Below are 20,472 nucleotides of genomic sequence, written 5' to 3'. Positions count from 1 at the left end.
ATATGTTTATCAATTTTTTTAAGTATATTTTATTGATTATGTTGTTACAGTAGCTCCAATTTTTCGCCTGTGCTACCCTCTGCCCAGTACCCCCCTTCCCTCCAGCAGTCCCACCCTCCTTAGTTCATGTCCATGGGTGCTGCATGTAAGTTCTTTGGTTTCACCCTTTCCTATATTATTCTTAACTTCCCCCTGTCTATTTTGTACCAACTGATTATGCTTCTTAATCCCTGCACCATTTCCCCATTTCTCCCCCTTCCTCCTCCCAGCTGATAACCCTCCAAATGATCCCCATACCTATGATTCTGTTCCTATTCTGCTTTGCTTAGTTGGATTTTGTTTGTACTTTTTAGATTCAGTTGTTGATAGTTGTGTTTGTTGTCATTTTAGTGTTCATAGTTTTGATCTTTTCTTTCTTAAGTATGTCCCTTTGACATTTCATATAATAATGGCTTGATGATGATGAACTCCTTTAGCTTTACCTTGTCTGGGAAGCACTTCATCTGCCCTTTCATTCAAAATGATAGCTTTGCTGAATAGAGTAATCCTGGTTTCAGGTTGCTTTTCATCACATTGACTACTGCTTGCCAGTCCCTTCCTGCCTGCCAGGTGTCCTCTGAGAAATCAGCTGATAGTCCTATAGGCAGCCCCCTGTAGGCAATTCTCTGCCTCTCTCTTGCTGCCCCCAGGACTCTGTCTTTATCTTTCACCTTTGGCATCTCAGTCATGATGCATGCTGGTGTGGTCCTCTCTGAGTCCAGCCCGCCCAGGACCCTCTGTGCTTTCCGGACCTGTATGTCCATCTCCTTTGCAAAATTTGGGAAGTTTTCGTCATTTTTTTCAATTCTTGCTTCCTCATTCTGCTCTGGTGAACTGTTTTTTTCTTCCTTATGTTCCAAATCATTGATTTGAACCCCTGTTTCCTTTCCTTCACCATTGATTTTGCGTGGATTTTCCTTCGTTTCACTTAGCATAGCCTTCACTTCTTCTTTTATGCATTTGCCATACTCAAGCATATCTGTCAAGCCTGTGAGCATCTTTTATCACCAGTGTTTTGAATTTGTCATCTGTTAGGTTGGCTATCTCCTCATCGCTTAGTTCTCCCACTGGAACCTTGATCTGTTCCCCCTTTTGGGCCATACTTCTCTGTCTCCTCATTCTGACAGGCTCCTGTGTTTGTTTGCCTCTGTGTCCCAGGCAGAGCTGTCACTCCTGTTATGTTGTAAGGGGCGGGGCCTTAGCAATTCGTCAGTACGGGGCAACCTGTTTCATGACGTTGTGGCGCTGTATGTGGGGGAGGGGTCTGAGAGGGAACAATGCTGCCTTCCCAGCACTTGCCCCTTTCCCAGGCACCTCTCCCACTTCCGCACTGGACTGGTGCCTCTCTAGCTTCGGTCCTCGCGTCGTTCCCAGAGTGGGTTGGTCTGCGGACGTTCTAGGACCGTGGGGGCCCTTTAAACAAGTGGACTCTGCTGAGAGACAGAAGTTTCTGCCTCCACACCAACCCCCACTGTTCTCCACAGTCAGAAGCAATGAGGCTTGATTTTCCCCGGTGCTGGGACAGTGAGCTGTGAAGTCCAGTGAGGAGCTGGGAACGCTCCCCAGGTGTCCCTCCCAACTTTTTAAAACGTGTGACTGCGCTTTCTGCCGGCCTGCCGCTGCTGCTGCTGCTGTTGCTGCTGCTGCCGCTACCACACCGCGTCCTCTCCACCCCGGCTCCGCCCCTCCTACCTGCCTACCTGTCTGGATGAGTATTTCTTCTTTATATCTTTGTTTGCTGGACCTCCATGCAGTTTGATTTTCTGGAACTTCTGGTTGTTTCTAGTTTTGAGGTAGTTGTATTCCTTCTTAGTTGTGGAGGGAGACGCAGTGTGTCTGTCTACGCCTCCATCTTGGCCAGAAGTCCAATACCATGTGTTTATCGATTTTTAGGGAGAGATGAATGGAGGGAGGGAGAGAGAAGAAAACATCCATCGGCCACCTCTTGTAAGTGCCCTCCCTGACTGGGGATAAAACCTGCAACCTAGGTATGTGCTCTGACAGAATGAAACCCACAACCTTTTGGTGCATGAACTAGGCTCCCACCAAGTGAGTCACTGGCCAGGGCTGACCTGATATATTTTTAAATCTGCATTACTAAAATTTTCTCCATAATTTTCTTAAATCTAGATAATAAAAAATAATAGTAACTCAATCCCTGGTTTATAGCATTTGGTGATTTCTGTGATATAAACTCTCCCACCACCACATTTGAAGCTCTCTGTATTCTATCACTGAACTCAGAGTTGGGAAGAGATGTGCATAAGAACACTGTTCTATAGGATCTCCACCATGCAAATACAATAGATATAAATAACTTCAAGAGCAGCAGTCAGCAAACTGTGGCGCATCAACAAAATCCACCTGTCACCTGTTTTTGTAAATAAAGTTTTGTTGGGACACAGCCATATTAATTCATTTATATATTGTCTCTGGCTACTTTGCACTACAAAGGTAGAGCCTAGTGGCTAAGACAAAGACACTCATAACCTCAAATATTTATTACCTGACCCTTTCTAGAAAAAGTTGTCAGCCCCTACGCAAAGCATTGATAATAGTAAAATGTTAGCAAGGTAAGTAGGAAGTGATAAATTTTGAATATTCTTTTAAAATATTATAAATTTAATTTTAGCTTACGTAAGATAACTTTTAATAATCTATTAATCGGTTCACCAAATTCCTGAAACTCATAAGACTGTACAGGCCAGTTCCAGGTCACCACTGCTTCAGCTTTTAGTGCCAAAAATATAAAGCTGTCACTATTAGGGGGAAGCAGCTGACAATACCAGATTGGAAGGGGATCCATAATAAGAAGGATTTGAACTGCTTGAAATTGTGGTCTAATTGTTTATAGAAATCAGAAGAAAGCATTTTTGAGGTTAGTTTTCATATAATGTTATTTTTTCTCCCTCTTAGTGCCTGTGGTATGTTTGGTTTTTCAAATGAGTTTTCTTCAGAGCTAATTTAAAAACTCAATACAGCATGCATTTTTTACCAAATTTTGCAAGCATCTGTCTCGAGCCCATTTAGCCCCTGACAGCCGCCCAGCAGCTTTCAGTACTTCCCCAGATGTTGTGTGTCCTGGGAAAGGCCCAGTTCCTTTTTCTGGCCTTGAGCAAGAGGAGAGTTGGTCCCACCAGTTGAGTTGTGCAGGGGTTTTCCTTGCCGCCATTTCCTGCCGGTTGCCTTTGAATGGATTACAGATGGTCAGAAAGACTTCTTGGCACAGCAGGAGGGCCAATCTCCAGTGCTTTGTGGGGAAAGATTTATAACAGGATGTCAGTTTATGCCTACTCAGATTGGGCCTGGCTGCTGCCGCCTCACCAGAGAAACAAGCTGCATGTGGGGATGGGGTCTGTGGGTAGAGGGAGTGGGCAGCGAGAAAAGGATGTTTACATTTAGTGGCACCTTTCATCCAGTGGGGTCTCAAATTGCTGGCGTGCAAAGGTGTCAGGCCCCTGTGGAGATGTTGTGGCCTGGAGATTAGGTATTGAGGTAATGTGCTGGATGTGTCTGGCTCTTACGGGCAGTGTAATAAATCCTCATATCTTTACAAAGTGAGGCAAAGGCAAGTGAGGCTATTTCCTTTGGTTTGTTTAAGCTGCAATGTAGAGCACATTTACTTTTTAAACTTTTAAAAATATACACAACATAAAATTTACTTTTTAACCATTATAAAGTATTCGATTCAATGGCACCAAATACACAATGTTGTGCCACTATTACCACTATCCATTTCCAGAAGTTTTCTGTCATCCCAAACAGAAACTCTGTACCCATTAAACAATAGCTTCCCATTCACCCTTCCCCTCAACCTCTACTCTACCTTCTGTCTCAAGGAATTGCGTATTCTAGGTACCTCAGATAAGTGGAATGATGCAGTATTGGTCATTTTGTGACTGGTTTATTTTATGTAGCATAATGTCCTGAAGGTTCATCCATGTTGCAGCATGTATCAGAATTTCTTTCCACTGATGGACTCTTGGGCTGTCTGCTTCTTTTGACCATTGTGCTTAGTGTTGCTATGAACGTGGGTGTCAACTGTAGTCATATGGAGGCCTAGAGAAAATCGGATGATTCCTCAGCTCTTCCAAGACAGCTCAGCTCAGGTACCTCTCTCCAGCTAGAGCTGCCAGGAATATGTGACAGGAGGGCCCTCCCTGTTCAAGTGTGCCAGCCCAAGGGTCAGGCTGCATCTGCCCAGAGGGGCACCTTTTTATGACTTGTACAGGATGCTTTACTATCCAGAGGAGTTCTGCCAGGGTTGAAAATTTGAGAGGCCAGAGTGCACGTGGCCACCAGTACTTTTACTTCCTGGGGAGGAGGAAGCACTTGCTGGGTAGAGGCCAGAGTGAAGAGCTGAGCTAACTGGGTCAAGGTTTCTGGGATTGGGTCTCCCTCTGCCAAAAAGCAGGGCAACCTGGGATGGTTACAGGGGTAAGGCCTCATGAGCTTCATCTGTGAGAGAAGAGTAGGACCGTAACGTCCCTGGTACACAGAGCCAGCAAAATGTGTTAGGGAGAGGACAGGACCGGGCAGTATCTGAGTGCATTCAGGCTGCTATAACAAAACGCCACAGACCAGGTGGTTCTGAAACTACAGACCTTTGTTTCTTACAGTTCCGGAGGCTGGAAGCCTGAGGTCAGGGCGCCAGCATGGTTAGGTTCTGGAGAACCCTCTTCTGGGTCGCAGGCTCTCATTGGGTCTTCACATCGCAGAATGGACTGAGGAGCTCCAAGAGGTGTCTTTCATAAGAGCCCTTATCCTGTTCTTGAGGGCTCCATGCTCATGACCTATTCCCCTCAAAGGTCCCACCTCCTAGCACCATCACATTGGTTGTTAGGATTCCATCCTGTGAATCTGGAGGAACACAAATGTTTAGACCAGAGCAGGCAGGCCTCTGGGGGATGGGCTGTGGATGGCACAGGGCCAGAGAACAGGCTCAAAGACTTGGCCCTAGAATCAGAGAAGATGGTGGTGGAATTTCACAGAGACCTTAGGAGGGAGAAATGGGAAAGTGCTTCATAAAAATTGTCAAAAAGTAAACAGCTACATCCTTTTTGACCAAAGATGCTGGTGGAAGGAGAAGGAGAAAAAAGTGATAGCATTTTTTCTTAATAAAATTATTCAGCAGTAACTGTAAGCAGAGTCCCCTGCTGGCGTGTGTGATGTGTGAAGCCCTCCAATTGCATGAAGACTCGTGGAGGAGTGAGAGCATATTTAGTGTGTGCACACTTTTTCTCAGCATCAGTTCTGTGGCTCTCCTGAGGTCCTCCTCAAAGATGTGGCCTTCCCACATTTTTTGAGATGGGTCTCAAAAAAAAAAGGTATGTAAAAAAATTTATAGCTCATACAGGAAGCATGCATGTGCCCAGATATAACCATGGAGTGAATTGTATGGGACAGGACCCAAGCAAAATGTGTGTGCTGCTGTAAGAGTTGAATTTTGGTGTTAGGATTCATGGCACTTTTAAATCTCCTTTGAGGAAGACTTATATGGGTTGGACTGAAGACCTGGGGAGAAGCCTGGATAGTGGAACTACTAAAATCTATGCTGTTGACATGATTTGTATTCGGGCTTTTTACCTGGAGACAGACAGAGATTGAGATTGAGAGACAGATAGCATGGTATGCTAGATGAGGAAGCCCACTTTTGAATCTCATCCCTTTGTGTAATTGATAGTAAAGGAGCTTGGTGGCAGAGAAGGAAAAATACAGGCTTTGCATTCAGTTCTTAGCTAACATCTTGGCCCCACTGTATGCTCACTGTGTGAGTTTGGGCAAGTTACCTTGCCTCTCTGTGTGTCAGCTTGCTGGGTTTGACAATAACGTTGGTCCTAGGGAGGGTCAGGGCTGACTCATAAGCTGGCACATTGTTGATGGTCAGGAAATGGCAGCTGTTATCATTGCCAGATAAAGGGGGTAGGTCTAAGAAACAGGGTGATTTCCACAGGTTAACTGCTAGGTTGTGAATAAATAGTAGGGGAAGCAAAAAAATGGGCCAGGATTTGAGTGAAGGGAGGGAGGTATTGTGAGAAGGTGAATTTGGAAGATCATGTTTCAAAATGAAGAGATGGGCTAGAAAGGAACGGGACAAGAGGAGCAAAAACTGAAGTGTCTTGGGGACAGAGACTTTCTGTCTCTTGATACTGACTTTCATTCTCTCTTGGCTCTGACTCTATCTGGTCCTCCAGCTCATGCTATGCACCAGGGCTCCTAGTGAGGGGGTGTAAAGACAGGGGAACCAGGAGGGGAGGCCCGGTAGCTCCTGAGAGGAGCTCTCCTGCAGGCAAATAAGGCATGAGGCGTGCTTTTCAAACAGGCAGGCCACGTGTGGTTGTGGATCCCCATTCTGCAAACAGAGGGGGTCTGGAATGTGTGACAGCAGAAGTCCTGTACTTGTTCTGTGCCTGCTCATTAGGAGGCATAGGAGTCAGTGACCTGTGTTCAGGGCAGTACAGGGAAAGTCATATCTGAGCCTCATTTTCCCCATCTGTTAAATGGCATAATCACAGCTACCCTATAGGGTTGTTGGGAAGAGAAAATTAAGAAACAGATAGCACTTAGCTCAATGCACAGCCCATAGTAAATGCTCAGTAAACATTTCCTTTAATTGCCATCAAGTATCCCCAGAAGGGGAGACCGGGGACATTGTTCCTAAGGAGACACCAGTGCCTTGGCAGGCTGGGTTCTGGATGCCATTGGACTTAAAATCTCATAAGGAAACACCATCTATAAATGACCCATAAACTGGGGCCCTAAAAATGGAGCTAACAGTGTGCAAACCTAGCACATCTTTCAGAACGGCAGTTCTAGTTCAAGGGTACTTTCTAGCGGGAAGTATTATTTTTTATTATATTTCATAGGGAAAAAAACACTGCCAATTAAACTACAGCCACTATTCATACTAAGAATCCATTCTGATTTTAAAGATACTATAATGTGTGGGGAGGGGGGAATACAGTTTAAAATTAATGAAATATAGTAAGACAAAAATAAAGTGTAAAGCAAAATTTACATTAATTTTTAAAATAAAGCAAGGAAGTTTAAGGAACTTTGGAAGCTCTTGGTAGAGCCCGGGAAAATGAAAAATTGTGTGTAAATTTGCCTCCACCTTTAGGGTGACTCTATTTTAAAGGTTGAGAGTGTGGGAGGAGGAGCTGCTGGGTTTGATCTCCCTGTAAGCTTAAATGTTGGGGTGGAGGGGAGCATGTGACCCCAGGCTCCAGAATGCCCATTGTCATTCTGGGCCCTGAACATCCACAGGGAGCCATCATTTCTGTTCACTTCACTTAGGAGGCAAATCTACACACAGCACGTTGAGGAGGAAGGCAGGGGTCGTGAAACCAAGCTAATATACCCACACCTCCAAAGGATTTTGAAACCACCCACAGGAGAGAGGCTGCTTCCTGTGACACACACTAGCACATCTCCTAGTGGGCACCTAGCCCTGCTGTTTTGGTGTTTTGCTAAAGATTTTGGGAGACAACCAGCCTCGCCCTCTTGCCATTAAAAAATTTGTAGCATGTCTTCGTGGGTCAGAGGGCTCTGATTGAGCTCCCTTTTCCTGCTAAAGCCCTTCTGCTCCCACCTGTATGTCACCACGAGGGGCCAGGCCCCTGGGCAGTCACAGTGTTGTTAGGGAACCTTCTGCCACTTCTTGGCAGGGAAGTGGAATTGCCAACCAGGTTCTGTGGCAAGTTTCTATTTATCTCAGCGCTGGGTTCCCGCTTGGTTGGAGGGGAGGCTGGCATGACCCAGAGGGGCCAATGGGGGAATGGAGGGGCTGAGAAGCCATGTAATTCCCTAGAGTAATAATTATTGCAGGGGGAGAACCTAGAGAAGAGCAGGAAGCAGTGAGCTTAGAAGCAGTGCGTGCTAGGCTGGGCACTCTGGGCAAGTATTTGTCAAGGCTTTGGGCCTCCATGAGTAAACATTTAAAATTTTGTTTTTCTTAATACAAAAGTGATACATAATCACTGTAGAAAATCACATAAATGAAAGAAGAAGACAAAAACTAGCCTATAAAATACTGTCACCTAGAATTAACCAGTGCTGCGTTTAAAAAAATAATAATTTATAATAATGAGATAATTTTGTATTGTTTTGATTATGGTATCTTTCCAAGCTATTAACTATTCCATTGTATATGTGTTCTTTTATTTATTTATTTTTAAAATATTATTTATTTATTTTTAGAGAGAGGGGAAGGGAGGGAGAAAAAGGGGGAGAGAAACATCAATGCGAGAGAGAAACATCAATCAGTTGCCTCCTGCATGCACCCTGACTGGGGAGCAAATCTGCAACCCAGGCATGTGTCCTGACCAGGAATCAGACTGGCAACCTTTAGTTTTGTGAGATGCCACCCAACCAACTGAGCCACATTGGTCAGGACTGTTCCATAATTTATTTAACCAATTCCCTGTCATCGTATAAGGTGGTTGTTTTTAGTTTTTCATTATTAAAAACAATATTGCAATCAATAAATGAATATCCTTGTAGCTAAATTTTTGCACACACATTCATGATTATTTCCATAGTATAAATGTTTAGAAGAGGAATGCTATTTTTAAGTCTTTTGACACTCATTGCTCTCTAGAAATACTATACCAATTAATCGTCGTCGGCAGCCGTCCGTCTCGAGAGACGATGGTGTAGCTTCTTAAGAGTCTATCTGCACCGCCGAGAATGGCTGTGCAGTCCGACTCGGGAGTGACACGGTATCTGTCTCCTCCCGTGTTGAATCGACATCTTGCGAGGACGCTGGAGTGTCCTCTCCAGTGAAGCTGAAGCTACAGAGCCTGGGCAGGGTGATATGGAGGGTCTGCTGTTGCCCATGCAGCAGACCCCCCCTCTCTTCGCAGCTGAAGGGTCCAAGGGAAAGACGGAGTCAATACAGCTTGGCTTCAGGTGCGCCGCAGGAGTTGCCGGTGTTGACTACAACGTCAAACCGCCTTAGGGACTCCGGCTCCGGATTTTCTGTCGGGGTTTACTCCCTTAGCCTTTCCCCTGAAGAGGTATGCCGCAAGGCAGCGGAGGTTTTTTGGAGTCAGAGTTTTCCTTCTCTGATGTGCCCTGACTGGAAGATCGAACCAGCGACACTTAGCTCGCAGGCCGACGCTCAATCCACTGAGCCAAACCAGCCAGGGGTATACCAATTAATACTCCATCAGGAATGTATGAGGGTGGCTGTTTTCTGAACTTTGGCCAAACCTCAGTAAAGGTTTTGAAATATTTGATGATTTAAGAAGTTCAAATGTTATCTTCTTTTAATTTGCATGCTTATGATTACTAATGAGGGTGATTTTTCATGTGTTTTTAGCCACTGTTGTATGTTCTTGTGTGAGTTGCTTTTTAATGGTTTTTGCTTAGTTTCCTGTTGGTCTTTCAATCTTTTCTTCATTGATTTGTAAGTGTTCTGTATATATTAAGGCTAATTTACCATGTCTGTAATTTATATATGGATCACATGACTTTTAGAAAATCTTATAGCTCAAAAATTCTGTGACTCTGGTCTAGCCTGGAGGAGCAAAATAGCTAGGAAAAGAGAAGTTCCCAGATAATTCCCAAGCCATGTGATAGGTGTTACTGAATGTTGGCAAGGACCAGTGGTATTAATAATTATGCTGACAAGACAGAACAAAGAACAGGAGCTACCATTTACTGAATAATTATTATTTATTTAATCCTATCATGGTGCAAATTTCTGGGAAAATGGGGGCAGAGAAAAATTAAATATCTCTCTTGAACTCAACACAGCTAATAAGTGGCAGAGCCAGTATTTGAACTTGTATCTGCCCATCTCTACTACACAGGTGCTTTCTAATTTTCCAAGCTGACTCTCATTCTCAGGGTAAACCACAGTTTTTCAAGTCAGGTGTTCCTCAGCTACTTCCACAAAGAGTAGCAAGTTGGCAAGCATCTGTTATAACTGGTCCGCAAAGATGCCCTTACAGTGAACATGCCTCCCAATGTAGTGCCCTCTGTGTGACACTTAGCTAACCCTGTGATTCACTTGTGTGTGTTTGTGTTTTAACAATAGCTTTATTGAGATATAATTCATGTACCATAAAATTCTCCTTTTTAATGTCATGTTTTTGGCATATTCACAAAATTATGCAAACACTACCCCTACTTAATTCCAGAACATTACCCCCAAAAGAAACCTCATACCCATTAGTAGTGACTCCCCATTCTGGCATCTCCCACTGCCCCACCCTACCCCAGTTCCTGGAAACAACTAATCTAATTTCTGTCTTTATGGATTTACCTATTCTAGACATTTCATATACATGGAATCATACAATATGTAGTCTTCTGTGTCTGCCTCCTTTCATTAACATAATTTTTCAAGAATCATCCACGTTGTAGCATGGATCAGTACTTAATTCCTTTTTATAAATAAATATATAAATATACCACATTAACATTATATTAAATATACCACATTCTGTTTTTCTATTCATCAGTTGACTTGTGGGTTATTTCCACCTTTTGACTATTGTGAATTGTGCTGCTGTGAACATTTGTGTACAAGTTTTTGTGTGGACATATATTTTCAATTCTCTTGAGTATATATTTAGAACTGGAATTGCTGAATTACCTGGTACTTCTGTGCTTAACTTTTTGAGGAACTGCCAAACTATTTTCCAAAGCAGCTGCATCTCTTATCTTCCCACAAGCAAAGTTTGAGGTTCCAGTTTCTTTACATCCTTGCCAACATGTGTTATTATCTGTTTGTTTGTTTGTTTGTTTTATAGCCATGCTAGTGTGTGTGAAGCAGTATCACACTATGGTTCTGATTTGTATTTGCCTGATGACTAATAACATTAAGCATCTTTTAGTGTCTGTATTGGCACATATTGGCAATCTTTTCTAGAGAAAAGTTTTTAAATTTGTCGCTGAAGTTTTAATCAGATTATTTCAACATTTTTATTAAGTTGTAAGTGTTTTATATATATATATACTGGATATAAGTCTCCTATCAGATTTGTGATTTGCAAGTAATTTTTTATAGTCTATGAATTGTCTTTTTGCTTTGTCTAATCTAAGATCACAACGATTTACTCCTACTTTTATATATATGTGTATATATATGTATGTGTGTGTATATATATATGTGTATATATATATATATATATATATATATAAGAGTTTTATAATGTTAGTCCCTATATTTAGATCTCTGATCCATTTTGAGGTACCTTTTGTAATGGTGTAAAGTAGGGGCCCAAATTTGTTCTTTTTCATGAGGCTATCCAGTTGTCCTAGTACCATTTGTTTAAAAGACTATTCTTTCTCCCATTGAATTGTCTTGGAACTCTTTTTGAAAACCCACTGCCCATAAATATAAGGGTTTATTTCTGGATTCTGAATTCTATCCCATTGATCTATATATTTTTTCTTATGCCTGTACTATACTCTCTTGATTATTATAGTTTCATAGTAAGTTTGAAACCAGGAAATATGAGTCCCCCCAAGTTTGCACCTTTTCAAGATTGTTTTAGCAGAAACAATATGGGCCCCTTGAATTTCCAAATGAATTTTAGGATCAGCTTGTCAATTTCTGCAAGAAAAGGCATCTGGAATCTGTATATCAGTTTATGGAGTATGGCTATCATTATAACATTAAGTTTTCTAGTATATGAACGTGAGGTGTCTTTAAGGTCTTTACACTAGATCTTAATTTCTGTCAACTATGTTTGCAGTATGCAGTACCCAAGTTTTACACCTTTATAGCTAAATTTATTTGTAAGAATCTTTTTCATTGCTATTGGAAATTGAATTGTTTTTATGAATTTTATTTTCAGATTTTTCATTGCTAATACATAGAAATATATATTTGTATACTGTTCTTTTATCCTGCAACTTGCTCTGCTTTTTAGTTCTAATAGTTTTGGATGTGTCTTTGTGTATTCTTTAGGCTTTTCTATATATAAAATTATGTCATCTGTACATAGAGATAGTTTTACCTTTTCCTTTCTAATATGGATGCCTTTTATTTCTTTTTCTTGCCTAATTTCCCTGGCTAGAACCTCTAGTACAATGTTGAATAGAAGTGGTGAGAGGGACATCCTTGTCTTGTTCCTGATCTTGGGGAGAAAGCTTTCAGTCTTTCACTATTAAGTATATTAATTGTGGACTTTTTATGAATTCCTTTAACAAGTTGAGGAAGCTCCCTTTTATTCCTAATTTGCTGAATGTTTTTAATCATTAACAGGTGTTGGATTTCACCAAATGATTTTTTTTTTTTTTGCATCTATTGAGATGATCATGTGGTTTTGCTATTTATTCTGTTAATATGGTGTATTACATGGATTGACTACCTTTGCACTTGTTCATGATGTATAATTCTTCTTATATTTTTCTGAACTTGGTTTGCTACTATTTTGTTGAGGATTTTTACAACTATATTCATAAAGGATGTGATCTGTAGTTTTCTTTTCTTATAATGTCTTTGGTAGGGTAATATTGGCCTCAAAGAGTTGGGTAGGGTTCCCCTGTGACTCACTTTTCACCAGTAGATTATGGCAGAAGCGACACTGTGTGACATTTGAGGCTAGGTCATAGGAGCCTCAGAACTTCTTCCTGAGTTTCTTAGAACAGTCACTGTGGGCTCACTCCCTTTTGCAACCCAGCTGCCATCCTATAAGAAGCCCATGCCTGTGAGATCTAGGTACTTCACTGGACATCCCTAGTTGAACTTCTAGCTTACAACCAGCAGTAAATACCAGCCATATGAATTGGCCATCTTGGACACCTGGTTCATTAGATCCTTCATATGACTAATGCCTCTGATCTAAGGAAAATCTACCCAGTTGAGTCTAGTCAAACCACAGAACTGTGAGAGATAACAAATTATGCTTTTGAACCACAACTTTGAGGGGTAATTTATTATACAATAAAAGACAGAGCAGGAATCCATTGGTTTTAACCTGACTTACTCAACCATACCTTTCTACAAGAATTGTGGGAGCATGAACTGGTGTATTCTTCTCTTCTATTGCTAGGGAAGGTCCTGAAAAAATATGAAATGACCAGAAGGCAGCAATGAAAAGAAGAGGCAGCATTGGGCCAGGACACTCACACTGGGATACCCACCCTTTTCCATGGTGGCCCTACCTATCTTCAGATAAGTAGTTTCCCAGCTGTACTCTGCCTTTGATTTTGGTAAATGGCTCAAAATCTCCCAGTGCTAATGCACCAGTCAACCTGGGGCCCTCTGCTGCCCCTGTGCCAGAGGAGGCTTTTGCTTCAGTGATGCCCTGACATTGGCTAGCATTTTAGGCCATCTGCTCCTGACTCCCAAGAAGGATCTGTCATGTGACATTTATGCTTAGCTCCCAGCTTTTCTTAGGCCTGCAGTTGGTTTACCAACTGAGGATCTCAGATCCTTCACTCCTGGACAAAATTGGGCTGCCATTCTAAAGGTGGAGGCAGCCTAGAAGGCTCACAATAACAGATGTGGCCAGCGAGAGGAACAGAGAAGGAGGGGCCCCAGATGGACTTCAGCAACCTTCCCAAATCTCACCCTACAACTAAGGCCACCACTTGCTTCCTGCATGTAGGAACTGACGAAAGGAACCTGTCTGTTGGGTATTAAGTTTCCCTGCTGTAATCTGTATGTGGGTGAGCTTTGTGCACATACACCGGGCCCACATCTTCATCTAAGAAAAGGGTCCCAAGCCATGGCCGGTGTAGCTCAGTTGGTTGAAGCATCGTCCCATAACGAAAAGGTTGCAGGTTCAGTTCCTGGTCAGGGCACGTGCCTAGTGTGCAGGTGTGTGTGGGTTCGCTCCTCTGTCTGGGCACATATAGGAGGGAGCCGATCAATGCTTCTCTCTCTCACATTGATGTTTCTCTCTCCCTTCCTGCCTCCCTTCCTTTCTCTCTAAAAAAAGCAATGAAAAAATGTCCCCAGGTAACGAAAAAAAAAAAAAAAAAAAGAAAAGGGGCCCAAGCCTTCGTATCTTTTATCTCAACTTGCATATAATATCAACAGCATAAAGATGTACTGTACTACACATGAAAAAATGCTCAGCATCATTAGTCATTAGGGAAATGCAAGTCAAAGCTACAATGAGGTACCAATTTAATCCACTGGGATGGCTAGAATATATATTTAGGAGGGAAAGAGGGAAATTACATGTGTTGGCAAGAATGTGGAGAAAGTAAAACCTTTACATATGGTTGATAAGGATGTAAAATGAAATAGCCACTGTGGAAAACAGTTTTGCGGTTCCTCGAAAGGATCCAGCAATCCCATTCCTTAGCTTATACCCAGGTTCACACAAAAACTTGTATATCAGTGTTCCTAGAAACACTGTTCACAATAGCCAAAAGGTGAAAATAACCTAAAGGCCCATCAACTGATGAATGGATAAACAGAAGGTGGTACATCCACACAATGGAATACTATTCATCCATAAAGGAAATGAAGTGCTGATACTTGCTACAACAGAAATGAACCTTGAAAACGTGATACTAAGTGAAAGAAACCAGAAGCAGAGGACCACATATTATACGATTGTATTTATGTGAAACATCAGAATAGATACAGAGACAGATATAGTCTCTTCCATGAGCTGGGGAAAGAAGGAAATTGGGAAGTACAAGGTTTCTTTTTGGGGTGGTTAATATTCTGGAAGTAGATGGTGGTAATGGTTGCATAACATTGTTGATATTCACTGAATTGTACACTTTAAAATGGTTTTATCTTCAATAAAAAAAAATTTTTTTTAAGATGTACAGTAGTCCCTCTATATCGCGGTTCGCTTATCGCGGCCTCACTATATGCGGGATTTTTAAAAATATTACATTTAATTATTTATCGCTGATTTTTCGCTATATCGCGGGATCGTGCAGTACTGTATAGGTATGTTGTTAGAGTTACGTAGGTTTAAGAGTGTAGAATATGTTTAAGAACATAAGTAGTGTTTATAAAAGTGTGGAAAAGGTTAATAAGGGAGTGAGAAAGGTTAATAAGGGACTGGGAACTGTTTATACGTGTGTGGGAAGGGTTTATAAAGCCTTAAAATATATATAAATACTAAAATAAATGTAAGGTTTCTACTTCGCAGATTTTCACCTATCGCAGGGGGTGGGGTGGTCTAGAACGTAATACCTGCGATAAGTGAGGGAATACTGTGTTCTAAGGTTATGACTGTGGGATGATGCCCTTTCCGAGACAGGATGAGGGACCGCCAGAGAATAAATGCTTCCCAGAGCAGCTTGACATGGGAAGAATATGGCCTAAGAGCCGTGGAATTCTAGTTGTCCATCTCACATTCCAGACAGCCTCAGGCAAGTTCTTCAGCCTGTCAGCTCTATGTTTAAGTCACCTCTGGATTGGAGATCTTTCTTTAATAAATGCTTACAGAGTGCTCACTACATGCTAGGCATTAGTATTAGTCCCACTTTTCAGCTGGAGAAACTGAGACACAGGAAGTGGAGTGCTTGTCCAAGGTCAGACAGCCAGTGAGTGGCAGAGCAGGGTCTAACTCAGGCATTATGACCATAGATCTCCACTACCATGCCCTCCTTTTAGGAATTTATAACCCCCCACCTCCCAGGTCATGGTAGAGATCCAATGTAATTATACACTGTGAAATCCTCTTATAAACATAAATGCTATACCGTGCACTCAAGGCCCAGTGTGACTCCTGCCTTCGACGTTAGCAATTAGATTTACAGGGACAACATCTGGGGATCATCTGCCCCAGTGATCTCTCTTGGTCCCACCCTAGATGCATTCCTTTTGGATTTCACCAAAGAAATTAGGATTTTCTTCTTGTGTCCAATTTGTCCAGAGAAATCTTCCAAAAAGATTTCTGGGAAGACTCCTGGATTGCCTTACTCCATGGGGCCAGGGCTTGGAGGCAAAGGTAAACCAAATGGATCTTGGAATTCCTGATACCAGCTAGGGCAGGTAAACCCAGAAGGGTGAACTCACCTCCAGTATTATTTGTTGTTTGTATTTGGAAATAGGCCCGTACATAGGATTCAGCGGGAAGTACACCCCATCTCCTTCTTGGGGTTTCTGGTCCTGGGGCCTAAGGACTTGCAAGGGAGGACAGGAAGGCTCCTCTGCCCAGCGTTGGAGGGAAACTGTAGGGGTGGGATGCATGATCTGAAGAGGATATAAAAGGTAGAGCTGAAAGCCAGAAGGTTGCTCACATTCTGGCAGAGGGAAATCTGGGGATCAGGAAAGTTCAGAAAATGTTGCAGAGAGAGATATGTTGGTAGGCTGCATATGAGTCATTAAATGCACCAGGTTGTTTAACCCCGGCAGTGTGCCGGCTATTCCCAGGTCAGCCTCCATCACCTCCTGCCTGCAGCCCTGTGGGCCTCACCTCACTGTCTCTGGCCCTCCCTCCTCTTCCTTACAGCACTGGCCCTTGACCATGTCCTCATTCTCTAGAACCTTCACAGCAGCCTCCTAACTGATCTTCTCCTTACTTACTAGTTACTGTCTCTTCAATCCAGTCTTACTATCTGAAAAATAATTTTTCCAAAACTGAGACCTCATTGTCACTTTGCTCCTTAAATCATGCCAGTAGCTCCCTGGGGTCTACTAAGTGAAATAGGCATGTGGCCCTTCATGCAGCCGAAGCTCCAGCCCCCTCACTTTTTCCTCTGGTTCCTTTATCTCTGACTTCTGTCTTGGTCCACCTGGCAACTTCCTCTGCATCCATGAAGACCCAGTTTAAATGAGGTTTTTCTGACCCCATTCCCTGCACAGTTAACCAAGTCCTCATCCGTTTCCTAGCACATATCAGGAGGCTCTGTTATTGCATCTGTTATATCATATTATTGTTTCTTATTTCACTTGCCTTTCTTCCTAGTGGGCTCTGGGTTCCTGTAAGATAGAGCCTGTGTCTCGTTTATATTCCTCATTCCCATGCCTTCTACACAGTAGGTGCTTAATAGGTATATTTCCCCATGGGTATTCACGGACTGGGTGCAGGGAGGTATAGACTGCCAGGCCTCTGTCCTGAACGCAGCCCTCATGGGGTGTTGAAGCTCCTCCCCCTCATCTGGGTACATTGAGCAGAGATGCAGGGAGACAGGAAAGAAGGCTCACCTCCCTGTGCTCGAACTGCCTCACAGCTGCTGTTCAGACGCCCCAGATGGACCATCCAATATAGGCCAAATGGTCAAAACAGACTCCTACGTACTAATCAGGTACCGTCTGGAACCCAGTCCAAATGGGAAAGCTGCCAGCATATTACACCCATGTGCCCAACCAATGGGAGCACAGTTCAGTAAGAGTATGTGGGGCTGAGGCATGGAAATCCTCATGTTGGAGCTGGAGTGCTTATTAGGCTAGGGAGACATGCCAAACCATCAGGCATCCCATCTTCCAGGTTCAAGTTTTGATTTTCATTGCTAGCACACAAAATTCACCAGTGTTTTTTCCCCCATGCAGCAGCAACAGCTTCCTAAAAACCTCTCTCAGCGGAGCCGCTGCCCATAACAGCATACCATTTGGCCTTTGTAAAAGACAAAACCCCTGCATTTGTATCTAGAATACTCACAATGGAATGTGTCATGTTCACTCATTTAGTGGGTTGCTTTGTATGGGGGCCTCCCCCTCGGGCTAGCTCCCTGAAGTTGAGTCGGCAATTCAACTTGTTCTTCCGTGATTTTGTCTGAACTGAGGAATGCGTATTTGAGCAGGGATTGTCCTTCATGAAGGAATAGATTCCTTTGCTTTTCTGCTGGTATCAAGTTAGGTTCCTAACAGTTTCCCTTGAGAGTGGACAGGAAGCCAATGCACGCTCCAGCTAACCTTCAGATGGGTGAGTGGGTTGATAGTGGCTCATTCCTAGATTCCCGGAGCCCTTGCTGGCTTGGTTCCCAGGGACTCAGGAGTTCAGGTCATCTTGACATCCCCCAGGGCCCTTGCTCCAGTGCCAGACTCCAGACTTGGAGAGTAATTAGAAGGGACTGGAACATAAAGGGAAAAAAGTTCTCCAACCATAGGCCCTTTTTATTGTCTCTCCTGGTTGAGCAGGGGCCTGATCCAGTGGCAATGGAGATGGATTTTAAAAACCTAGTCTCCCAACCTCTGCTTCTGGCTGGGATTTCACAGAATCTAACAAATCTCTGCACTGCAACTCCCCTTTTATCAAAAGACTGAAATCCCTTAGGGTGTGGCCTGCATGGCAGCTGTTTCTTTCCAGGTTTCCAAGGATAATGTCAAGTGTGTCTGAGTGTGTGAAATTCTGGCTGAAAGTAAATGATCAGAATGCTTTTTCCGTTAAATCATTGCCCTTCTGGTACAGGTATTTTCCTAACAACTCTTATGCAAATAACTGTGAAAAGTAGGATGTGGTAAAATGTCGAGTGTCGTCAGTTCCTGGCAGCATTTGCAGACAAAGCTTCTGATTTTCCACACAAAAAAAAAAAAGAAGAAGAAGAAGAAGATGAGGAAGGAAGGAAAAAAGAGAAAAAAAGGAAGCAGACATACCACCAGCCCTAGGTATGGCCCTGGGCAGACCAGCCTGGAGACCTGTGTCAGTTTCCTGTCTGCTTCTTGGAGGACAGGATTACCTTAGAACACTGGGCCGTTAAGGGTCTCTAGGATTACACTTTGTGCTTCCTTGTTTGCAGAGCCAGTGTAGCTATTGATTTGCAAATGGCAGCGTTCCTGTCCCACTCCGTTGAAGGAGGCTAGAGGGAAGCTGTTTTCCAAGGTAGAAGACTTGCTTCATTCTTCGCACAAATACTTCCTGTGCCACTGGACACACACTACAGCAAGAGATTGCTTGGTACCGGTTCATTGGCAAGGTTTGCAAGTGCTTGGCAAGTGTCCCCAAAGGCCCATCACTTGTCCCACAGAGACTGCAGGCTTGGCATTGGCTCACCTTGTGAGTGGAGCAGGGTGGCCAGAGACCTGCACCCCGCAGTAAAGTCCACCTTCCACAGAGACCATAAATCAGATCTACAGGAGTCCACACTCCCCTGGGCCTGCTTTTTCTGTGGATACATTCTCATGCTTCTGCCTGCCTCTCAGCCTTCCCCCTATCATTCTGCACCCCCTTGTGTTGTGCTACTGAGAGAGGGGTCTAGGGGGCGGGAAGGCAGGAGGAAGAGGTGGTTCCAGGCACCCCTTTGAATCTCGCATATTTCATACTAATAAGATGTGTGCTAATTTCACGGTTTTAATGTCTGGAAAGCTGGGGTGCATCTTGAAGTCTATGCTTTGTGTTAGTTTAACTGGTCAGTTGGTTTTTTCTCTTACCAACACATAAAATAATGATACATTTTATGAGATAATAGATTTGAGGAAATGGGGCATAATATGACTGCCTTCAAGATACTCAATCTCTCCAGGGCCAGGTGCTATGGAGCAGCGAAGGGGTGGAGGGCAGCAGCTGCCCTTGGTGTCTTCCAAACCTAGCACTTCCCTTCGAGGGTCCTTATGTCACCTGATTATGTTCGATCTGTCCCTCCTAACTCACTTTTCCTTCATCTTATCCCTGGGGGCACAGGGGACCTCATTGTGCTGCCATTTATTTTTATTTTATTTTATTTTTTCTCTGGAAATTGTATTGGAAGGGAAGGCAGGCAGGCCACGCCTCCCCGAGGGCGCCACCAGCCCTCACCAGCCCTCACTGCTTCCCATTGCCGTTGATGGGGTGGTTCACGTACTGAGTGGAATCCAGGAAGGCCTTGAGCTTGAGCCAGGCGCTGAGGCGAGCCACGTAGGCGGAGAGCAGGGGCAGGGAGTCCAGGCAGCCTGGGGCCAGGACCTGGTGAATCAGCAGCAAGTCCAGCAGGTTGTAGTCTGCGAAGATCTGGTTGCCCACGATGAAGGCCTGGCCCCCCTGGTTCTGGGAGAGCAGAGTCTCAAAAGGCTCAGGCGCCCCGGCAGCTCCTTCCTGTAATCCTCCTTGCCCGCCTTGTAGTTGGTGTAGATGAGGGAGGCCTATTTGCAGCGGAGGCCCTCCACGCCATCATTCACCACGTCCACCAGGGCCGCCTCGTGTTGGTCCTTCCCATACAGCCCGAGGGAGCGGCCCAGATGGTGCAGGATGGCATTGGACTGGTACAGGGTCAGGTCTCCGTCCTGGAACTTGGGGAGCTGTCCGTACAGACAGGAGGCCTTGAGCGAGCCCTGCAGCCAGGTGTCCTTGGTCACCACCTCCTCCTTCCAGCTCTGGCCCTGGTCAGCCAGCAGCATGCGCATGGCCTCGCAGCGCCCTCGAACAGGAAAGTAGACGACGGTGTAGTGCGGCATAGTGGCGGTGCAGACAAAAGCCGCGAGAGCAACGGCGAAAGCGGCGGCTGCTGTGCTGCCATTTAAATGCTGGCATCCAGTCTGCTCCCTAATTGCTCTTTCCTGGACATTTAACACATTCATCTCATTTCTTAAGTTGTGTTTTTGCTCCTTGGATTATTTTAGTTGTTTGGGTGACCCTTGTAGCT

At 43.9% G+C, this 20,472-nt stretch overlaps 1 protein-coding gene and 1 pseudogene across 4 annotated transcripts in view; one reads left to right on the top strand and one right to left on the bottom strand.

Annotated features, from left to right (window-relative positions):
• ATXN7L1 (ataxin 7 like 1) overlaps positions 1–20,472 on the top strand; it is a 251,901-nt gene that overhangs the window by 13,847 nt on the left and 217,582 nt on the right. The gene's annotated exons all lie outside the window — the stretch shown is intronic.
• On the bottom strand, positions 19,656–20,314 carry LOC150001751 (glutathione S-transferase P pseudogene; annotated as a pseudogene).

This window comes from Furipterus horrens, unplaced genomic scaffold (assembly GCF_987537825.1).
Source record: "Furipterus horrens unplaced genomic scaffold, mFurHor1.1.pri manual_scaffold_9, whole genome shotgun sequence".
NCBI lineage: Eukaryota > Metazoa > Chordata > Mammalia > Chiroptera > Furipteridae > Furipterus > Furipterus horrens.
The sequence above is the reverse complement of the archived record's forward strand: the minus strand, read 5'-3'. Positions and strand labels throughout refer to the sequence as shown.